Source organism: Struthio camelus, chromosome 6, assembly GCF_040807025.1.
Source record: "Struthio camelus isolate bStrCam1 chromosome 6, bStrCam1.hap1, whole genome shotgun sequence".
Taxonomy (NCBI): Eukaryota; Metazoa; Chordata; class Aves; order Struthioniformes; family Struthionidae; genus Struthio; species Struthio camelus.
The window spans coordinates 8,216,889-8,232,011 of NC_090947.1; positions in this window are offsets into that span (position 1 = coordinate 8,216,889).

Consider the following 15,123-nt stretch of genomic DNA (forward strand, 5'->3'; position numbering starts at 1 on the left):
ATAAAGCACTAGATTCAACTTCTCAGGGCCTGTCCTGGCCCTGGAAACCTGCAGCAGCCTCTCTGAAGAAAGCTTTTGATTGCTTATTCAGAAGTCCTCGTCAAGACATTTGGCAGAAATGTTTGCAGTGCGCGCATCAGGGCTCTGAGCAACCTACCGTAATTTTGAAGCAGGCCCTGTCGAGGGAGGGACTGGACCAGATGTCCTCCAGAGGCCCTTTCCAACCTAAACTCTTCTCTGAGTCTATGATCATGCCCCGCGTTCCAGCGCATGTGCCATAAATACGTAATGGTAAATAGATTACAAGATCACACCCTAATCAACCACTTTAATTAAAACAGAAACCATATTCTTACTCTGAGTATCCTGTCTTTATCGTAACTCTCCTGTGATATCTTCCCTCAAAAGCTATTTTATCGGCCATAACTGCAAACCCTATATACCAAATATTTTTCTGACACAAATAAGCGAAGAAGTTAAGGTTTTCCTTGAGCTCAACACAGCATTCCCTGCTACCCTTTTCCTCCCCCCTGCCCCAAGGTATTCTTTGTCTCTCTCCTTCTCCTTTTTGCCTGATAAGAATCAGATTTTCCATGCCCCCAGCAACCAGTGTGGGATTTCAGGGTGGTGGCAATCTCGCCTCCTCTGGCCCTGGGAGAGGAGCCAGCAGGACACTGCAGTTCTCCAGGCCACCTCGGAGCCAGGCAGACGTTGGTGAACTGGAGGGAATTCAAAAAACAGCAACAAACCTGATTAATGGGCTGGAGTGACTGATTTATGAGGAGAGATTAAAAGACCTCAGGATAAAAAGTTTGGCCAGATGATGACTAAGAAAGGGGATATTTAACTTTGCTTGGTGTGGCTTGCTTGTTTCTTTAAGAAGATGGAGAAAGGGAGAAAAGTGGGAGGAAAGGGAGAAAAGTGCCCAAGAGAGGGAGAAAAGTGCTCAACGGAGAAAAGTGCTCAACGGAGAAAAGTGCCCATGTACATAAAAGCTAGAGAAACAGTTTAAAATGGTCCAACAGGTTCTCATGGGAACGGATTAAAAGCCAAAGACACAAGTTTCTCAGATGTGCAAATCAAGATAGTGCTACTAATTTTAATAGTAAAACACTACTTTATACCAGCTGAGGATCTAGGCCTGGCTGATTTTGGTAACTCTCTGAGCATGGGGGCGCCAGACCATGCTTTCCTGCACTACCTCGCCACTGCTGACCAGACTGGCAGCAATCACCCTAAGAAACGGCCGAGTAATTCAGTCTTTGTACCCATCCACTCTTTGGACCTCCCTGCTGAGTGTCTTTACCTTTGGTGGCAATCGCATTGGTACACACGCTCCTCATGAAAATGGCTAGCTGTACCCTAGCAACTGGACTGAGATGGTCAAGGGGGTTTTCAGGAGAAATTCCTGAATAGGGGAAACCCGTGAAACCGTGCAACTGGTCTCAGCAGGGCAGTGGTGAAAGCCTCATCGTCTGAGTCGGTCAAACCGAACTGGACACAGAGCGGAAGGATTTTCCACAGGAAACTATACAGCGAGAGACAAGACTGGAGGCCTGACGGTTTTCTGCCATTCGGATGGCTGCCCCCTCGCTTGCAGGCCGCTCCTCTGCTGTAGCCCAGGTGGCTTTGACACCTGCCCCAGCCTGCGGAGAGGCCCCGGGGCTGACTGCGACTCGCCTGCCCTGAGCCACTGACACCTCCAGAACAAAGTGCCGGAGTATGTTCTTTTCAGTAGCTGTGAAAGGAGACGGGATGGAAAAATAAAGATCCCAAGACTGGGGGGAAAAAAAAAAAAAGGCAACTGTTGCAATGTAGGAAACACGTGAAGGGCTGGGAATCTCTCTCCTGGTAGTGAATTAGATAGAGGAAATGGTCTCAGCTGGAGAGCTCTGCCAGTGCCTCACACTCAGCTTCCCTACACATCACCTCCTCTACACTTCGTATCTGCCTAGCAGAAGTCTCTTTCACAGGCGACAAAAGCGGCCAGGCTCCCAGTCCGCTCTGCTTTCCCCCTTTCTCACCAGTCCAACTAATTGAGACAACAAATCATGCCAGCTGGTTTTGCAGTTTGCAGCTGACCAGCGGAGAGGAGCCGAGCCACCTCCCGTCCAGCAGCATCTTGGAGACAAGTTCCTGTGCAAGGAATGATTATTAATCCATTGTTTGAATGAATATTCCTCAGTGTGCCCAGGAAAAGAGAATATTTTACTTTGCAGTTCATAATAAAGACAGTCAAAATGCTCTACCGTTAGCAGTTACTATGGTAACTGCTAGCAATTTATTTTAAAAAGGGGAAAGACTCATTTTTTCACTTGTTGCCTGATTTAGTTTTGTTTTCCTCCCTTGAAATCCGCCATTACATGTAAACCAGCTGCCACGGACCATTGTCATGGCCAGCTCAAAGATCCAGAGTGATCCAACAGGTCAAACGCTGCCTGCTGCTCCTGAACTGAACTTTCAGTGGCTTCAACAGAACTACTTGGAAGAGCGACCCAGCAGGATGCAGCTTAAAAACCTCCAAGTCTTTTGTATGCCCACTTCAATTTATTGCACTGAAAAAAACAACATGGCCAGTTCAAGAGCTCTTTGTCAGATAAAGGTCTCAGCTCAACTTTTAGGCCTAAACTCCCCAAACTGAATTTGAAATTGGGAGCCAGGGTATGTTAGTACTGAGTTCAGTTATCACATTTTCACTAGTGAAACAGCTTCCCTCATTGTTGCTTTGCTAGCCGTCGTTCTGTTTAGGGTTGCTACCACCTCTGCAAAACAAACAACTTGGGAAACTTCAGATCTTTCCATCTCCCTTCATATACCTTTCTTTACACAAAATCAAAGTTGCTTGCTGCTGGAAGCAAGCGTGTCCTTCTTTACGCTGGAAAAAATAACAGCCTGTGCCTTTATAACAAGCCAAATGAGAACCACCAAACTTAAATTCTGATCCAAATTTTGCAGCTGGATCCAACACTGTCATAATGTTGTGAGGATGAAGAGGGAAACTGAGAGGCAAAACTGTCTTTAATGACAAAGCTACTTGCATGCATGTGAAACCATTTTACTGACTTTACAGGTTGGGAAGGAATATAATGATTACTTAGTCTGACCTTCCATGCTACACAGGCCACTGAACTTCACCCAGAATATAAAATACATTTATACTGAAACATATAGGCTATTTTAACATGAGAACATTTGGGAACCATTACCAGCATAAATGAAGTATCAGAGACAGCCTGTGACATCAAGAGCAAGGAAAACCAAACAGTTTGAGTCAAGACAAAGAAAATACCAAGAGACAATGTAATTTCATAGTTAAAAAGAATGAACTGGCAAGCATCTTCCAGTGGTATTATGAGGGGAAGAGAAATTGGAACAGCTTCACGGACGTTAAGTAGTTGTTCTTGGAAATCAGCTACGATACTCAGCATGGAAACGTACAGCGATAAGAACTATTTGGCATTCTGATCCTATTCACAAAAAAACATTTCTACTTTAATAAATCAGGTTCTTTTAGGAAGTGCTGACTTTGTACATTTTGGCTTTATCAACAGTACTTCAATAATGTTTAGGAAATTTTCACAGGAAAACCTCGAGCATTCAATTAGTTTTAAATGTTTTAGGGTAGGAACTGAGATAATGAAATTATAAGGATAATGGAGGCTTAATGCTTTGTGGCTCACATGAGATTTATAGGTTCCAATATAACCTCAAGCTGTACATATGGCATTATACAGGAAAGGGGGAAAAAAAGGAAAAATTAAAAATAAAAGGTTCCTACTCGGAGGAACAAGAGTTTATGAGATCTGACTGCTGTGGGTGTTTTTTGGCTTGTTGTTTTTTGTTGGGCTTTTTTGGTACGAGTGCTTTGCCTGGATGAAGTGACTCAGAAACGCTGCTCTTTCAAATGCCATCTTTACTGCTGCCCAATCCTCTGAAACCGCGAGCAATGTTAACTGAACAGCATCTAAAGAGACTAGGACTTATTTCGCAAGATTCATTTCCTCTCTATGTAAATTATGCTCAGAGGGAATACAGTGCAAACCACGAGCTTGAAAAAGCCTGCAAATATATGTCTGGCCCCCTCTCAAACTGCAACCGCTAGAATACCAGGGGGTTAACCTTTGCAGCACAAACGCTGGGAGCTGGCGAGGGGGATACGGAGATGGCAGGGGAGCAGGCAGCGAGAGCGCGCTCAGGCTGCGCGACCTGGAGCTTTGCGGCTCCAGTTCAGCAGCCAAGGGTGGCCGTTTTCCCTTCTCATTCTTTGGCTGCAATTCAGTCAGGCATTTTTCCTTGCGGAGAAGGGCCCCTGTACTGTGTGCTCCCACTATCCCCCAGGAACGCGCCTGTCAGATTCCTTGGGAAGTTTGGAAGGGGCCAGCTACAGCAGAATATTTTGCGGCTTTAACCTCAAATAAGAATGCCTTGTCAAAGGCGGACGCAGCTTTGGGAAAGGAAAAACGGAGAGAAAGCTGCCATGCTCGAAGACCTCATGGCAGGAGAGCGAGCACCGCACCGCGCCAGGTGGGTGCCTCCGGCCAGGGGCTAGAAGCTTTCAGAGCGTACGAGGGAGCCTGCCTGCCGCTTTCGTGGCTGCTCGGCTCTTCCCCCTTCCCAGGGCACAGCTGCTCCCAGACAGATTGCCGTATATAACTTTGAGACACTGGGGATGGGAGACCCGAAGTATCTGCGATGGATCTTTAAGCTGCTGGCTCTAGCATGGAAGAGGAAAGAGGGGAAAAGGGGTGAACAGGGCCCCACTGGGATGAAGCAGCTCCTCACGAAGCCAGCCGACACTCCCAGAAGGGGCCATGCAAACCCCTGCTATAAGAAAATTCATAGTATCTAAAGTATGAAAACCTCTGATTCACAGTCGCTCTCCCCATCTAGAGCTTTACTACAGCCCAAGGGAGACCCTGCTGATCCATTTAAATCAATAGAAATTGGATCTCATGCCAAATTGCTGGTGTAGGGGTGGACCGAGTGCGCAGCAGAGGATGAAATGATCTCATCTTTGTACATAATATCACAGCCTGCCCACTGACAACTCAGTATTTCTAAAACTGGAGGAGAGCAAGAGCGGGTTGTACGTGTAGGTATCGCACAATGTTTCTTTGCTGTCTTTGATGGCAAATCTGACTCCTGTGAGCTCATTATACATCACTGGATTCTGTGGTAGAAACCCTGGTTTGGGTCCCTTCTAGGTCGTATAAATTATAAAGTTAACATCTCACAAAAAAACCAGGAGCGGCCAGAGACTCATCCGTGGAGAGGAAGAATGCCCTGTAGCCACAGCAAGAGGGAAAGTAAGTTCTAATTTCCTCGTTGCCACAGCAATTCCGAGCAACTCAGTTCCTTCCCCAAATTTCAGTCCTCTCATTTGTGAAATGGGGCATCTTCTACCTCAACTTGCCCTTCTTTAAGCTGTTTGTCCTTCTAGGCAATGAGACTCTCATGTACTATGCATTTATGCAAGGGCTAGCGCAGCAATATTGCTCAGAGCTGCTCAGCACTGAAAGAAATGGAAGTGAATACATTAACTCCCTGCTTCACCTTGTCTCTACCATCTGACCAGCTGTTTAGTGGCACACATAAAATGGACTCACTTATTTCTATGTGGATGTGTTTCCACGTTGAATCACCTGGCAACATCTTCAGATTAGATATTTGGTTGTAGCTCATTTTGCAGCTCATTTTGCAGGTGTGGGAATATGCTCCAGAGCTGCCTAATTTCTTTTTTCACTGGACCAGTACTATTCAGAGAGGGCTTTACTTCAAATCTGAGAACAGCTGTATGAGCCCATTTTAACAGCCTTTTCATTTATACATGGAGAGAATTCAAGGGAAAATATTATTATTCCCTGACTGCGTCAAGTGAAGGTCTCATCAATTCTTTCATCTGACCCAGGCTTCTTTCAGGAATGACAGGAAAGAGCCTTTCAGAAAGACATGGACCAGTTGGAGAGAGCCCAAAGGAGAGAAACAAGAATGATCAGACGTCTAGAAAAATGTGATTTACAGGGAAAGATAAAACGCGTTGGGATTGCTTAGCCTAAGAGAGACTTGGAGAGGATGTGATAACAGTCTTCCAATACATAAAAGTCTGCTGCACACACGAGAGGAATAACCTGCTTTCTGATGGTGGATATAACGAGAAGTAATGGATTTAAATTGCTGCATGGCAGACCTGGGTAAGATATTAGGAAGAGCTTTCTATCTCCAAGGATATAAAGCACTGGAAGAGATTGACTGGAGAGGTTGTACAGTCTCATTACTGGGGGTCAGGAATGGCGTAAGTACAACTAACCATTCCTTGGGGCTGAAGGATGCAACAGATGACCTCCCTTCCAGTCCTGTATTTCTTTGTGCTCCCAAATCTATCTTTGTATATAATACAGAAACTCTGCATACTGGGCAATAGAGAAATAGAGGAACCAGCACAAAGGAAATCTTGCACTGAATGAAATCGTCGCCACTTGAAGGATAGGAAGTACTTTTGGAAGGGCTTCATTGTATTGGTTATTATTCATTTTATTTCAGGCATTCATTTTATCGGTTGTTACATACTAGGGCTGAATACTGGGAACGAAGAAATGTAACAGAGATCCTTGGGTATCATTATTTTATGTTAGATGAGCAGAGCTCTAAACTTGCAGTAGGCTTGGCAGAAGCAGGTGCTTTTACACAAGCAGAGCCCAAATGGACTCCGTGGACTTCTGCCATCTGAGCAGCCGCCCACATCTGCCTGGAGCTGCAGGAGCGCCAGCAGACACGTTTCCAGACCTTCCCCCTAGCAACAGCCTTGAAAACCAGTCTTGGGCTTTGAGAGACTGTCATTGATTTTTCCTTAAGATCACAGGTTATTCACAGTTCCTTCCGCAGCCCCATGCTGGATGCAAAATGCCTTTTTACTGTTTTATTACATCTCTCTTCTCCTAAGTAAACTGCTGAGAACATTGTCAATGCTTAACTTACAACAACAGCAGGAATAACAGTGTAGTCAAGTTCAGCCCTCACAGAATAACACTGAATTGATAAAACATGAAACTATGCATTATCTGATGCATGAATAATGCTGGTGAAAGCTATTATTTTTTCATGCTCAGCAGAGTTAAAAATCAATAAAGTTTTGTAAAGGTTAGATCATTTCAAAACTTCACAATTTCCAAACACCAGTTTTTAAGAAAAATGCCTGTTGGATATTTGACAGAGTACAAATAACAGTGGCACGCAGCAGTCACATGCCTCATTGACTTCCTAATCTTCTCCTTCTCTCTCCGCAAAGAAGTTTCGGTGCCTGGGAGGTGTGGCCGCCTTGCTGGGAACGTCCCCAGCCGCCCCACACAGCACTGCTGACGTCCCCGCGCTGCGACCGACGCACACGAGGGCGAGCACAGAAGTTCAGCTCCTGTCAGGAGGCACACCCAAAGGTCTGCAGGCTGGAGCTGGGGTCGCAGCAGCCTCAGAGACCCAGGGAGAAAGACGCCCCTCCATTCCCCACGCTGCCCACCATGGGACACACCTCAGCCCGCCGTCATTGACATCCCACCTGGCATGAGGGGATGAAGAGGTGCACCCAAGCAGCATGAGAGTCATGAGGAGGGGGGCTGCTTGGTTCTTACGCCATTCCCGGCTGTAAACCAGAAACAGGAACCGCAATTTTCTCCTAGCTGCCTGACCAAAGTAGAAATTCAATAAATGAGCAGGAAGGAATTAGGAGAGAAGGGGCAAGTTCAGCCCTGGCAAATGTGGGAATAATTCTACTCGCTGTAGAGGCAGGGGGGGCCTTCCTCCAGATCAGATCTGGCCTAGCAACAGACAATGGCCAATGCAAAAGAATTACATACAGCTGCAAGGAAGTAAAACATATATGGAAGCATGCAGCTGTTTTCAACTCCAATTTTCTATTTTTCTTATAGGAACTTTTATCTCAAGAAAAGAGATTTGTATATAAAAAAAGGATATGCAAGAAGTCAACATCAGAAGAGATTCCACGGAAGAAAGTCGGTATTCCTTCTATACTATTAGATGCAATTTGCTAGATGTATCAAAAAGGATCTGCCAGGAGAGCCAAATTCTTACGACAAACACAGAGAAAATTAAGTTTCTAGCGGTAGCGGATGGTGTGTCATTAATTAGACAGGACCTAGTGTGGTTTGAGGAACAAGTGCAACATGAAAGGTAAAGCTAATGACAGTACCAGCCTCACAAAAGGGATGCATAGCAGAGACATGTATATGCTGTCCCCAGACTTCTGAATTCTCACATTGTTCTGATTTTGAAAGGTGTCATATGGTGGCACAGCAGGCTAATGATGTAGCATGTTCAGAGGAATTAGTTTAAGGGGCTTTTTTTTTCCCCCAACCCAGTGAAAAATAGTAGAAATGGTGAATTTTTGGAACTTAATGGGATCATACTGTTCTTTCCTCACATTGTCAACTTCACTTAATTTCCTCCTTCCCATTAATGTGTCTAATGCATATGTCAGCCGGAAGCCTGACACACTAGCAGCAAACAGACTGTTGTACGAAGGCGGCAAAGTGTTAAAACAATTGAGCAAGTGAGTACTAAAGTTTGCTGCTCTGGCCATATGGTACAGTGTTTAATTTCCCGTAGTGAAAGAACGTGGCTGTCATTGAAAAAGATGATGAATAAATTTACTTGGGGCAACTTATTATAATGAAGAATGACTTCTCAGAGGAAGCAAACAGAGGAATTTAAACTCTGATGAGAAGCATATGGGAAGCATTAAGATATAAGCAAAGGTAGCAGGCCTGTGTGCTTTAAAAATGAAAGACATTTAATCGATGCTTGTTGCTGGTGTTGACATATGGAAGTGAGAAATGGGTTTTGATTTGGAAGACAGGAAGAAGGTTAATAGCAGTAAAGGTGGTTGTGGAGTGATTGATACTTGGAATAACTAAGGCAGAAAGGGAGAGAGCACTTCATGCAGTTAGGCAACGTACTCAGGAGAACAATGCAATCCAGAAAATAAGGCACATGAAATGACGGTGGGCAGGTCGCTTGGCTGTAAGGAGAGCTGACAGGCCAAACTAGCAATGATCAAACTCACGGACAGCAGGGGAGACGGAGACAGGCAGGAGCGGCAGCGCTGGCAGTGCAAAGGCAGAGTGGAGGAGATCGGCCGTTTTTCAGGATCAGTTTGGTGCAGAGCCCCTGTACAGAGAATGATGGAAGGAGACGGGGTAGGAAGGAAACAGCAAGAGTGATATATGAGGAGTATCCAGTGCTGCTGCTGACTCTGTGTGTGTATTTACCCAGTGTGTGTGCAAGGCAAATGAAGGGGAGCGAAGGAGACTGGATAGCTCTCTCCCTGTATCCGCTCACGCTTTGCATGGACAGTTTCTTTCTCAAGACCTGATGGGCCTCCTCAGCCCTGCTGGCTGGCTCTTCTCTCTCCCCTGCAGTGATGCAATGGCTCACAAGCGTTGCATGTGAGGACATGACAGGAGCGTGCCCAGCCCTCAGTCCTGCTGCCACCTGAGTGAGGCTCGCAGTGCCTTACGCTTCCCCCGAGTGTCTGCGGGTGTTGCTGCCAGAGTATGCACGGGTCAAATGAGGCTGAAGGCTCCCTGCTCAGGCACAGACTTTCGAAAACGCTTGCTTCACTCCTTCCCACAGCCTGGGCTGCAGATGTACAGCTTCAGCCAGCAGTGCTACTTTTACGCTCCGTTGAGGTCAGACAGGCCCTGATATTAGAGGCCTACAGTGCGAGCTGCAACACCTGCGAGAGCTTAGCAATTCCTTTCGGCCTGCCTCTCCCCCAACACGCACTGCCAATTGCCCGGGGTGCGCAGAACTGCCGAGGGGCTGAGCTGAGGTCGTATTTTTCTCCCTCCGATGGATTTCTATTAAGTCCAGCTTCCCAAAGGTGAAAGGTGAGCTCATGTGCTGCCATATGATTTAGCATTTAATACCAGCTCATTCTGACTGTTTCTGTTACTTTCTCTAGACGACAATCATAACTCCAGCACACAGCATTCATCCTTACTTGTTCAGTGCTGAAATTGTGTCTAGATAATAAATAATATATACTATGCATGCATAGCTAACCAACTCCATACTCTAGGTACCTTTTCCATTTCAAGTTGAGGAAGGTGCTAGTCTGTGCTCTATAGTATGCAAGGTCAAAGAGCATATTTTAGAAAGAAAAGCTAATTAAAGACATGAAGGTAAACAAAAATGCAACATAAGGTTTTACCAAAGCTGGGTTGGGTCTGATTAACCACATAATGCTGTTCACGGAAGTGATCTTCTTTTTTACCAACAGTGTACTTAATATGATATGGGTTTACCTGGAGACACCAGACAGTTTTAAAATTGTAAGATGGGTGAGAACTTGTTAAAGGAAATGAGGCAATTGTCCTTCTGTGAGGAAAAAAATTTCTGGTGGGAGGTTCCTTAGTGTCAATCTTCAACAGCTGGTTTTGAAACCAATTTCATTTTGTGTTTGCATTGATGACCTTGCCATAAGAGCTGGTACATGCAGAACTGGTTTACAGATGTACAAAGTTGAAAAGCATTGTCAGTTAAAAAAAAAAAAAAAGAGAGAGTATCAGAATATCAAGTGGGAAGAACGAAAAAAACAGAAATGGAATAAAGTTGGGCAGTGTGAAGTTATGCACTTAAGAGACAAGTAATAGAACTCCTACGACGGGCTTTGGCTCAATAGTCGGAAATGACTAAGCAGGAGAAAAAGCTAGGTATGTTATTTGATTATTGGATAATTATAAGCCAGTAATGTAATACGGCCATTAAAAGGGCATGTAAAATCCTAGAAAATGCTCGGAGAAGTGTTTCCAAGAGAAATAAAGAAGCATTGATGTCATTGGACAAGGCTTGAGACTTTGTCTGGAGCACTGAACCCAGTACTGACCAAACCTATTCAAGGCGGAGTTTCAGACTGGAACGGGTCTGGAAAAGAGGGTGGAGCAGATCACTTTATATCAAGACATCGTAAGCTTATCCCTACAGGGGAAGAACTGTTTATGTTGAAGAATAAGGTTGGCACAGGAACAAATAGGTCTAAATCAACCAGGAATACATTTTGGCTGGAAATCAACCTTCCCAAATAAGTGGATTCCTATGTAGCTTTCAAGCAGGGTTTGATCTGACTTTGAATCTGTGTTTGATGTGGTTAGTGGGGGACCTTGTTAAATCCTTTATTCCATATTCAGACATTATGGATGAAGACATGATAGACCTGAAAGAGAGAAAGATATACCGAGTGTGACACTGTTTGACAAAGGCCTGCTTCATACCAACCTGGTACTCCCGAGACTACCGCCTTTCCTTTTCTAATATGCGAGACCTGCTCCCAGCCTCCGAGTACGCCTGTGGCAGTGAGGAGCCTTGGCCAGCGCAGGCAGCACTTTGGAGAGTCTCTTCTTGCCTGGCTTCATAGGAGGCAGAGGATAAATCAGACCAACTCTGCAGCTGTCCAGAATGACACGAGCAGCAAAAGAGAATTCCCAGAATTCTCCCAGAAGAAGGGAATGAAAAAGGTGACTGAGAATCATCTGAATTCATTAAGTTCTCGCCCCACAGAGCTGAGCAAATGAAAATCTCACTCTGTGCTGAACAGCTTCCCAAGCTGGAAGATGGAAGCGGAGTCACGCTTTGGGTCCACCAAGCCCAGAGGTCTCTAGAGATCAGAGGAGGACTTCCACACACCCATCCTGCCTCCTAGCCCAGACCTAGGAGAGGACAAGGTATTCAAGGTTAAGCTGAAGGTGGGGTGAATTCATGCATTAGGAGAGCTCACATACCGCTGCTCCAACAGCAATCCTGGGGTCACAGAGTTGGGCTTTGAAGCCTCTCTCTCCTCACAAAACCTTTAGTGCTCCAAATAAAATAGACTCTTGTGGGTGGGGGGCAACTCATATCCCCCTCTTCCCAGCCACCAATCAATCTCAGTCTGGAATTTAATTAAATATTTAATGAGCACAGCAGACAGATGAAATATCATGTTTAATTTTGAAATCATACATTTACTTATTAGACCTTTAAAATACCAATTTAGTTTAAAAAGATAATATTCCTTTAATTTTCTCATAAAGGCCACAGAACTTAATTAATGAGAAAAAATCTAATTTTAAGAGTCAGAGACAGGTAGTTACACAGAGAATCAAAAAATTGCACAGAACACGTTGTCTCATGAGCGCTCGGAGAGGGGTGCTAGGAGCAGTAGGAAACTAACTCTGAACCAGTCTGCCTGGTAACAATATAGGGATGAGCCAGACAGCTTCACTAAGATTTGTGCTTTACCAGCGGGTATTTGTATTCCATTATTCACCAAGAAATTGCTGGGGGAAGGAGATGAACACTTGTCTTGCAGCAAGCACTGTAGGACTTGAATATCCAAGTGTGTTAAAAAGGGAGCTGCTGTAATAAGGAGTGAAAAGATGGGGCTAAATCATCAATTCTTATGAACTGGCATTGCTACCTTAAATGAACTGTGCAGCTCTGATAAGTAAAATGAAACTGGACTCAATGGAGCAATGAGCACTTACCTCAGCTAAGGATCCGGCATAAATCTTACAAAAGGATGGAGAGAAGGGGCAATGATACGCTGCATAGTCTCAGTGAGCAACCTTTACCGAGTTTGTGAAAGAGAAGCAGGAAGTAAAGGGAGAGGAGGTTAGAGGGAACACAGGCGTAGTCCAGACCCTGGAGCACGCACTGGTGTCAGAGGAACTATGCTTGTCCAGGCCAGCCAAGGACAGAGTCAAGGGAAAGGGCATTCACCTGTGGCCACCAAGGTTTTGAAGGGTAGTCTTCAACTCCCTGCAATACAGCTAGAGGAATGTGCGTATTTTCACCTTGAGTCATCCTTGAATAAAGCCTAGCTGAAGTTCTCCAAAGGTTCAGGAACTCAAACTGGTTATGCAAATCCAAAAATCAGTTCAGGAGTTCAAAAGCACAAAGCAACTGCAGTTTGCTCTTGCCTGCTGAGGGGGTTTAAGGAGACCTTGTTTAGCTCTACTGTTTTTGCATGCAGTAGGTGCTCACTCCTTCACCTGCTCTGAGGAAGCCCCAGCAAAGATGGTGAGTACTGCCACCAGAATAACTCTGGAGAGTGGTCTCCTGTAACTCCTTCCAGGAGCATTGTGGCCTTCCTTCCTTACGGCACATTTTTAATCCACCCAGTCACATCATAGGAAAAGCAGGAGCCATGTACTGCAAGGAGCAGGGCTTTCAGGACTGGCATCCCTTGTGGGACAGCTGAGATTCTTTGCTCAGTAAAGAGAACAGCTCAGATTGTAGCACAGAAAGGAGAAAATGTCCTGGTGGGCTAGATGAGATCACACTGACCTATCCAGTACCTCAGTCCAAGGATGCTAAAAAAGACAGAGGTACATCCTCTCCTTTGTCAGACCAGGTACCATGAGGTTCAAGTCTACTAATGATGGTGCAACGCTGAGCTATTCTGATAGGGGAGAGTCATATGGAGTAGAAATATGGCCTTGGTCATATAGCCCCAGCCTTTTCTGGCAAGGTTTGCTTTCATTAGTCCTCTGAGACCCTTGGGAGAGTCTGGAGCAAAGAAAACTTACCCTTGGTAGAGGAGGATCAAGTTAGGGAATATTTAAACAAATTGAACAGACACAAGTCCATGAGACCTGATGGGATGTCTCCACAAGTGCTGAGGGAGCTGGCTGATGTCATTGTGAGGGTGCTCTTGGTTGTCTTTGATCTCCAAAAGTCCTATCCAACCTCAGCCATTCTGTGATTCTGTGAAATACCCCTTGCTGAAATCCTGCTTAGGTACTGACAGGATTGTGTGGTTTGGATTAGTCATCCAAGTCTAAAAGCAACACAGAGTTGCAGTGAAATTCATAAGCAAATGTTCTTTGTCTGAATAGATCCCAGGTCATTTTTCTACTTCTTTCAGTGTCCTTTTTTGTCTTGCCACCTCAGGCCTCCTGATAATTATATAACAAGTACACTTCAGGATGAAGTGATTATGAACTGGGAGCTGCAATCACACTCTGCACAAATCACATTTTCACCTATGTCTGTGCTGTAGACCTGTGACCTGGAAGAAGCGCTGTCATACACGTCGTGCAGGAAAAAACCTTCAGCCAGCCAGACCAGTTGCTCTTTATAAAACAAGCAACATAGCCGCTTCAATGCTCTGCTCGAGGGATATAATTATATGAATATAGCAAGGCCATGTGAATGGGTGCATAGCTGAGTACTTATTGTTCAAGTAGGAAAGCCAAAAAAGCACATTATGTACACACACGAGTGGCTGCCTTGTAGGTTAATAGCACTTGGAGGCTACAATCTTGAGTCTCTAGATAAATGTGTGCAATTACTTTGTAAAACAGAAAGGGATTCCCTTTATCCATGTTTGAAATTTGCCTTCAAGAATGCTGAGGCTAAAGGCACCTGGTTTAATACCCGGGGGAGTGAAAGGTAATAGGACATAGATTCTACTGCTGTATCTTTATAGAATCGTTTTCTGAGACCTTGAAAAAGCCAAGAGTCACTTTTAAAAAATTTAATATATTTTCTAGCACAAAAAAAGAGCCAGATTTTATCCTTTGAAGTATGTGGTTTGCTGGGAGGTGAATGGCCAGGAATTCCTTGCATTTTACAGAAGGCAGCACACTTAGGATTACCTTGCATTGAACTTCTAAAACTACTGAAATTCAATAATTTCTTTCTTTCCCAAGACTCATTCCTTTCCTTGCTGTTAGAATGACTGTGCTGTGAATTTTCCCATCAGCCAGATCCAGTACCTGTTTCACAAGAAACAGACTCCTATCATCTCCAGAGAGACCATCACTAACAGCAAATGACTTTGTGCCACCACAGCACAGGCAACACTAGAGCCTGGAAGCATTCAAACGCATGAGGAACGTAGCTGAACGCAAAGAACCTCCTAACATTAACCCTTTAACGTGAAGTCGGATATAGAGAAGGTGGCAGCTTCTCCCTTGTCCAGACCTGCATAAGGAGACAGTGCAAGTATACAGTTAACAGCAGAGGACTGTGGGCCAACGTGAGGACAAGCCAGGTTGGAAGAGTGCGTGTGGGGGAAACCTCAAAGAAAAGGGAATGTAACCTCTCTGCTCTGCAGAATCCTGGGAAACA